Source organism: Arvicanthis niloticus, chromosome 9 (assembly GCF_011762505.2).
Source record: "Arvicanthis niloticus isolate mArvNil1 chromosome 9, mArvNil1.pat.X, whole genome shotgun sequence".
NCBI classification, from domain to species: Eukaryota; Metazoa; Chordata; class Mammalia; order Rodentia; family Muridae; genus Arvicanthis; species Arvicanthis niloticus.
The window spans coordinates 10,505,180-10,512,230 of record NC_047666.1 but is presented as its reverse complement, the minus strand read 5'-3'; the positions used below and the strand labels follow the sequence as shown (position 1 = coordinate 10,512,230).

The following is a 7,051-nucleotide window of genomic DNA, read 5'->3' as shown; positions in this document are numbered from 1 at the left end:
TGCTGGAGCAAAGGTAACCTGGGCGAGATTCAAACAGCAAGTGTTTAAGACACATAGCTGGAAGTTAATAGTCTATTGAATAAAAAATATAGACTAGGGGTTGTCTTAGTTAGGGTTTTACTGCTGTGAACAGACACCATGACCAAGGCAACACTTTTTAAAAATTATTTTTATAATCATTCCATTCATTTCCATATCAAATGATATTACACTTCCCTGTTACTCCCTCAACCAACCAACCAACCAACCCATGATATCCCACTTCCCAGTTACCCTTCCACCACCCCTCATCCCAATCTTCCCTTCCCCTCCCTTTTGCTTGTATGAAAGTGCTCCACTCCCCACCCACACTCCCCCTCTCCACCATTCCAACATCCCCTTACTCTGGGGCATCAATTCTCCCTGGGACCAAGGGCCTCTCCTGTTGTTGCCAAGGCAACTCTTATAAGGACAACATTTAATTGGGGTTGGCTTACAAGTTCAGAGATTTAGAACATTATCATCAAGGTGATAGCATGGCAGTACTCATGCAGGCATCACATAGGAGTAGCTGAGAGTTCAATATCTTGCTCTGAAGGCAAAGAGGAGAACACTAGCATCCTCAGGCACCTATGATGAGTCTTAAATCCCATGCCCCCAGAGACACACATTCTTTAACAAGGCCACACCTACTCCTACAAGGCCACACCTCCAAATAGTGGCCCACTCACTGGGCCAAGCATATTTAAACCAACACAGGGGTCATCCTTAGTAATTGTGCAAGAGCTGATTAAATAATCCATGAACTCTGCATCGGTTACTGGGGGGCTGACCAGGACAAGTTAACAAATAATAAAGATTATCACAACCCATTTATATTTGGTGCACCTTATGCTGGGCATAGGACCCAAACTAACCTGAAAGAAATTACTGGGTAGAGGCACTAAAACTCCCCCTAAAACAATACAGCTTCTAATTCTGTCATTTTAATACAAAGAAGATAAAAAATGCAGTGATAAAAATGTCTTCTAACAACTATTTGTGGCAAATAGCCAGAAAGACATGGGGACTGTGGAGGGTCCCTGCTTTAATAATTTCCTCTATCATCTTCATATAGTGGGTGGGTTTTTTGGTGTGTGTGGTTCAGCTATGTTGGAATATTTATGGCTTCTGGTTCAGATATCTGGGTTCTAATGGCATATTGCCCCAGATGCTCTTGATTACATTCTTATGCTAGTGTCCAGGCATCTGGGTTTTGGGAATTACAGATGTAGCTACTCATTTCTGGGTTTTTGTTTGTTGGATATATATTTTTAAATACTCCTTGGTTTCTATTTTCTCTCTGGATTTTTAAGAGAGCTTATTGCCTGTTTCACTGAACACATTGCTGGTGTGTTCAGGAAAATGTTTGCTGATGTTGGAAGTAGGGATGAGAGGTCAGGGGGCAATGCAGTCTGTTGTAGTGCTAAGGGCAACCCTGAGAATTAGGTCTGGGGGAAACAGAGAGAGTGGAGTATGACCACAGGCAGCCTACCTGCTTATTTGGCCAGTATGGCCTGTTGTTGAGCAGGGGTTTTCGGTTCAATTTGGATGCTGTTCCAGAGCCAAAAGGGTGGGAGGGGAAACAGAGAGTAATGGTTTGTGGGATACACAGGAGGCATGGACGGGAGGTAGGGAGGTAGGGAGGTAGGGAGGTAGGGAGGTAGGGAGGTAGGGAGGTAGGGAGGTAGGGAGGTAGGGAGGTAGGGAGGTAGGGAGGTAGGGAGGTAGGGAGGTAGGGAGGTAGGGAGGTAGGGAGGTAGGGAGGTAGGGAGGTAGGGAGGTAGGGAGGTAGGGAGGTAGGGAGGTAGGGAGGTAGGGAGGTAGGGAGGTAGGGAGGTAGGGAGGTAGGGAGGACTGTAGCTCATGTTCTGTTGCAGTGCTAGGGGTGACTCTGATAATTGGGCATGGGGGAACAGAGAGTGGAGAAGGTCTGAAGGCTGCCTACCTGGTCTTCTGGCAGAAATGTTCTGTGGTTGAGCAGAAAGAATCCATCTGAACTGGAAACTGGGACATGTTGATGAGTAGGGGAGGGGAGGCCAGGGGTATTGTCTGTGGGATCCACAGCAAGTATGAACAGTGGAGAGGGGAGGCTGCACCTAGTGGTCTATTGCAGAATTATTGGTGATTTTGAGAATTGGGTGGGTGTAGGGAAGGAGAGTGGAAAAGGTTCATGGACAGTGTGACTGGTTTTCTGGAAGGATGGCCTGTTGGCTTTCTTACTTTCTTACAAGTGTTCATTTTTTCCATTTTTTCTTTTCTTTTCATAAATTTTGTAATATTTATTACATTATAGTCATGTAATTATCTTTTTGTGTGTATGTGCATGTGTGTGTGTGTGTTTGCATGTAGGTACATGGCATGTTTGGGGAGTTCAGAGGACAACATTGAGTTGTCCTCTCTGTCATGTGAGTTCTGATTAAATTCAGGTCTGACATCTGGTTTGATAGCAATTGAATTGCTTTCTGAGCAATACTGCTGCCCCTTAAAAGTCTTAATTGAAGTATACTCATTGTACACAAGTATTGTCAAAGCTATGTCTGTCAAGTATATCATATATTTTGACAATATCCAGTAACCTTCCCCAATTTTCCTTCCCTTTCTGATGTTTCCAGTAGTAGGCATGATTTACTTCTTGTTGAATGGGCTTTAAATTTAATCAGAGAGCTGTTGGTTACTGCCAAAGTATGTATGTCATTATTTCACCCTTAGGGTTATCATGCATGCTGGCCATTGCACTGGTTCATAGGTATAATTGAAAATAATTATTGATTACCTTCCTCATTTGGAATCGTGTATGGAACCTTCTGGTATTATGAAAGCTAGTTCTCAAAGAAGGTATATACTCAGGTCATATCTAACTTGAGTCCTCTAGGTCCATGTACAAAGTGTAATAGGGGACTTACCTTCTTTGACCTCTGGGTGGCAACCAAGGGCAACAATAGCCTATGATGTAAAGAGGACATTTTTGCCTGTTTTTGTTTCTTTAATTGTCTATGAATCTTTATCATTATCTGCCTAAGTGGGAAAATTTCATATATATATATATATATATATATATATATATATATATATATATATATATGCCATATATGTATGTATGTATACACACACAGACATATAGGTTTTATAGATAGATACTTAATCATATTTTCTTAAGAGTTTTCCAGACACCCTTTCAGTTATTTTACTCTCTGATCTCCTTCTATATTTCTCACTCCACATTCAGTTAAAGCACCTATTTTCCCCTTTGGATCACTTGTATTCTCCTACCTATTGTTTCCTTTCTCCAGAGATTTAATTATTTCTGTATTTGAATGCTATGTTTGCATGTATACTTGCATGACAGAAGAAGTATCCTATTGTAGATGGTTGTGAACTGCTATGTGTTTTCTGGGAATTGAACTTAAGACACCTGGAAGAAGCTTGTGCTCTTAGTACAGTTAACTACGCCATATCTCCAGGCTCCTTTTACCTTCATAGTTTCTTCTGTTACTCTGGGTTATATAGTTGGGTGTGGATTTGGAACTAGGAGTTTCTGATGAGAGAGAATATGTGCTATTTGTGTTTCTGGGTGTGGGTTACCCACTCAGTATAATTTTTACTAGTTTCATCAATTACCTTCAAATGTCTTTTTTCCTTATAACTAAATAATATTTTATAGTGTATTTGGGCAACATTACACATTTGTCTGCTGAAGGACATTTAGGTTGTTTTCAACGAATATAACTGAGCAAGTATCAGTGGGGCAGAAGGTTGCTAAAACCTTTGGGCATACAGAAGAAATGGAATAGTTGGGTCATATGACAGGTTTATTTTCTATTTTTATTTGATTTTCCATACTGATTTCTAGAGTGACTAGACTACTTTGTAACCCCCAACCAGTGGATGAGGGTTCACTTTTCTCTGTATTTTCTTCAGCATTTGAGGTCAGTTGTTTCATTGATCTTTGCCACTTTGACTGCGGCCAGATGTAATCTCAAGGTTGTTTTGATTTACATTTGTCTAATCGCTAGGCATAAAGTTTAAAGATATTTCTTACCCATTTTTTATCTCTACTTTTGAGAACTCTGTTTAGATAAACAAGCCAATTTTTGAATGAGCTATTTGGGTTTGTCTGTTGTATTTTTACTCTGTTATTTTGAGCTTTTTGTTCTGGATATTAATCCTCTGTTAGGCATTTATCTTGCAAAGACTCTCTCCTTGTCTAGTGAAGAGAACAAAAAAATTGGTAGCTGGGTGAGTAGATGTTCTCCACTCTGAAGGTGTCTCAGTGGGACAACTGCTCTGTCTTCAGGGTATCTTGTTGGCTTAGTATTGAATTTTCGACTGTCATATGGGGAGACCCTGCTTATTCACAATAATCTGCATTCTTTGTTCATGTCTTTGCTCCTGAGAACATTTTCAGATTTGACTTGATGGCCACTTAGTGGTGTCACTTCTCCTTGAAACCAAAGAAAACCCATATCCTTTCTCTATTGTATAGAATCCAATTGCTTTCTCTTTTTGCTAAGGATCATAATGTGAAATGCATTGTTGCCTGAAAAATATATTATTGAGATTTCAAAGTGATCATAGGTTTTTCTATTCTTCACAGTAATATATACAGTATATTTTTTACTGTTATTTTATGCTTTTCTGAGAGAGAGAAGAGAAAAGAAAAAAGAATACACACACATATCACACACACACACACACACACACGCACACACACACACACACATATATATATATATATATATATATATATATATATATATATATAGAGAGAGAGAGAGAGAGAGAGTAGGGGTGGGGAGAATATGAAGTTTGTATGGGTAAAGGATCTAGAAGTTGGGAGAGGGAAAATGCTCAAAATATATTGAATATATTATATAAAATTATTTTAAAGAAATGGGATGAAGATTGAACAGGGTAGTCATGAAATCCCTTAGGATGTGCTTGAGATGCTCTATGAATGGTTTTGCCAACCCCAAAGACCCCTGAGACAAAGCAGGTGTCATTTTGATCACTAGCCTTACTGAGTTACTTTGCATGTTGTGTTAATAGCCAATGGTTCAGGCTGTTCAAAGTATATGTTAAGGCAGCTTTTCAGTGTCTTAAGAAACAGCCTCTAGATCAGCTCTCAGAGATGAAGTCAGCTGCTCTCCTGATATTTGTGCTGCTATTCTGGGTACCAGGTGAGAGGGTCCAGGGAAGTGTGAAGAACATCTAATGAAGCCATGGCTCTATTCCATGTCTCTGGGATCTTGATCATTGGAATTACAGCACTTGAAATTTGTTTATTTTTTCTTTCCCAGGTTCCATTTAATTTTATAATACCTCAGAGTGATCCTTGTGACAGTTGTAATATGAGTCACATGTCTCACTCTGAGATGGTTTCAGTATATCTGCAACAGAAGTTTTGTGTTTTTATCATTACAGGTTCCACTAGGAACATTGTGCTTACCCAGTCTCTAGATTCCTTGGCTGTGACTTTGGCACAAAATGTCACCATCTCCTGCAGAACTAGTGAAAGTGTCAATAAACTTGTCATATTTATGCACTGGTACCAACATAAACCAGGACAGCTTCCTAAAATCCTAATCTATAATGAACCTAGTCAAGCACCTGGGATCTTTGCTAGGTTCAGTGGTGATGAGGCTGAATTAAACTTCACCATCATCATTAATCCCATGGAAGCTGATGATGTTGCAACTTATTACTGTCAGCAAGGACTAACATTTTCTCCCACAGCCTTCAATATCTGAAGAAAAACCTTTGAGGGTTACTACACACTGAGGTTCAATCTCTAAGATGTCTTTCCCCTGAGATATCTCAACTAGAGCTCTGTAGAAGGCTTGTTTGAAAAAGGAGGTGAACCACAAAATAGAAAATTCTTAAGTTCATAAGTGCATTTATTTCCCCTGCATTGCATCTTTTAATTAAATAATTTCCTTATTAAAATTATGTCCTTGTTACTATTTCTTTTGTGTTTTTATTTTTGTATTCATTTATTCATTTATTCACTTTACATCCCTATTGCAACCCTCTTCACTCTTTTAAGTCCAACCCTCATAGACTACATCCTCTCTTTTCCTGAGAGAAGGAAAGGACCCCATGGGTAGCAACCCACCTTGGACCATCAAGTTACAGTAGGACTAAGTGCATTCTCTTCCATTGAGGCAAGACAAGGCAGTCCTGCTAGCAGAAAGTGATCCAAAGGCAGAGACAGGCTCAATTTCAAATGTTAGGTGAACCATATGAAGAGCAAGCCTTGCTACTATTTCTTTAAAAAGTTTTTATATTTAATATTTTTTAAATTAGACAATGATTTAAAAATTAAAAGAAACTTTTCTCACTGATTTAAAATAAAGTAACTTAAAATATTAAACACTGTTAATGATCTGACATTCAGATACTGGCTAAAATTATGTTTTTCTCCATAATATTTTATTGATTATTTTGGATTTTCACATCATGTGCCCTAATCACACTAACAAGTTCTCTCAGGTTGCTCCCAACCTTGTGATCTCTCCCCAGTAGACACACGAAGAAGAAGAAGAAGAAGAAGAAGAAGAAGAAGAAGAAGAAGAAGAAGAAGAAGAAGAAGAAGAAGAAGAAGAAGAAAAGAAGAAGAAGAAGAAGAAGAAGAAGAAGAAGAAGAAGAAGAAGAAGAAGAAGAAGAAGAAGAGAAGGAGGAGGAGGAGGAGGAGGAGGAGAAGAAGAGGAGGAGGAGGAGGAGGAGGAGAAGAAGAAGAGGAGGAGGAAGAGGAGGAGGAGAAGAAGAGGAGGAGGAGGAGGAGGAGAAGAAGAAGAGTAGGAGGAGGAGGAGGAGGAGGGGGAAGAGGAGGAGGAGGAGGAGGAGGAGGAGGAGGAGGAGGAGGAGGAGGAGGAGGAGGTCTGTACCCAGTCCCACAACACCCAGAGGAAGCTCATCAACTCTCAGGTGCTCTAACATGCCCAGGATCACATGTGAAGAGGAACAATATCTGCCCTACATCGGCAGTAACTAGACCCCCAGGACCCTGGGACACAGGAACCCCCACCCTGC

At 40.0% G+C, this 7,051-nt stretch overlaps 1 pseudogene; it reads left to right on the top strand.

Moving 5' to 3' along the window:
• Positions 1-5,149: 5,149 nt before the first annotated feature.
• On the top strand, positions 5,150-5,768 carry LOC117715060 (Ig kappa chain V-III region MOPC 63 pseudogene; annotated as a pseudogene).
• Positions 5,769-7,051: the final 1,283 nt, after the last annotated feature.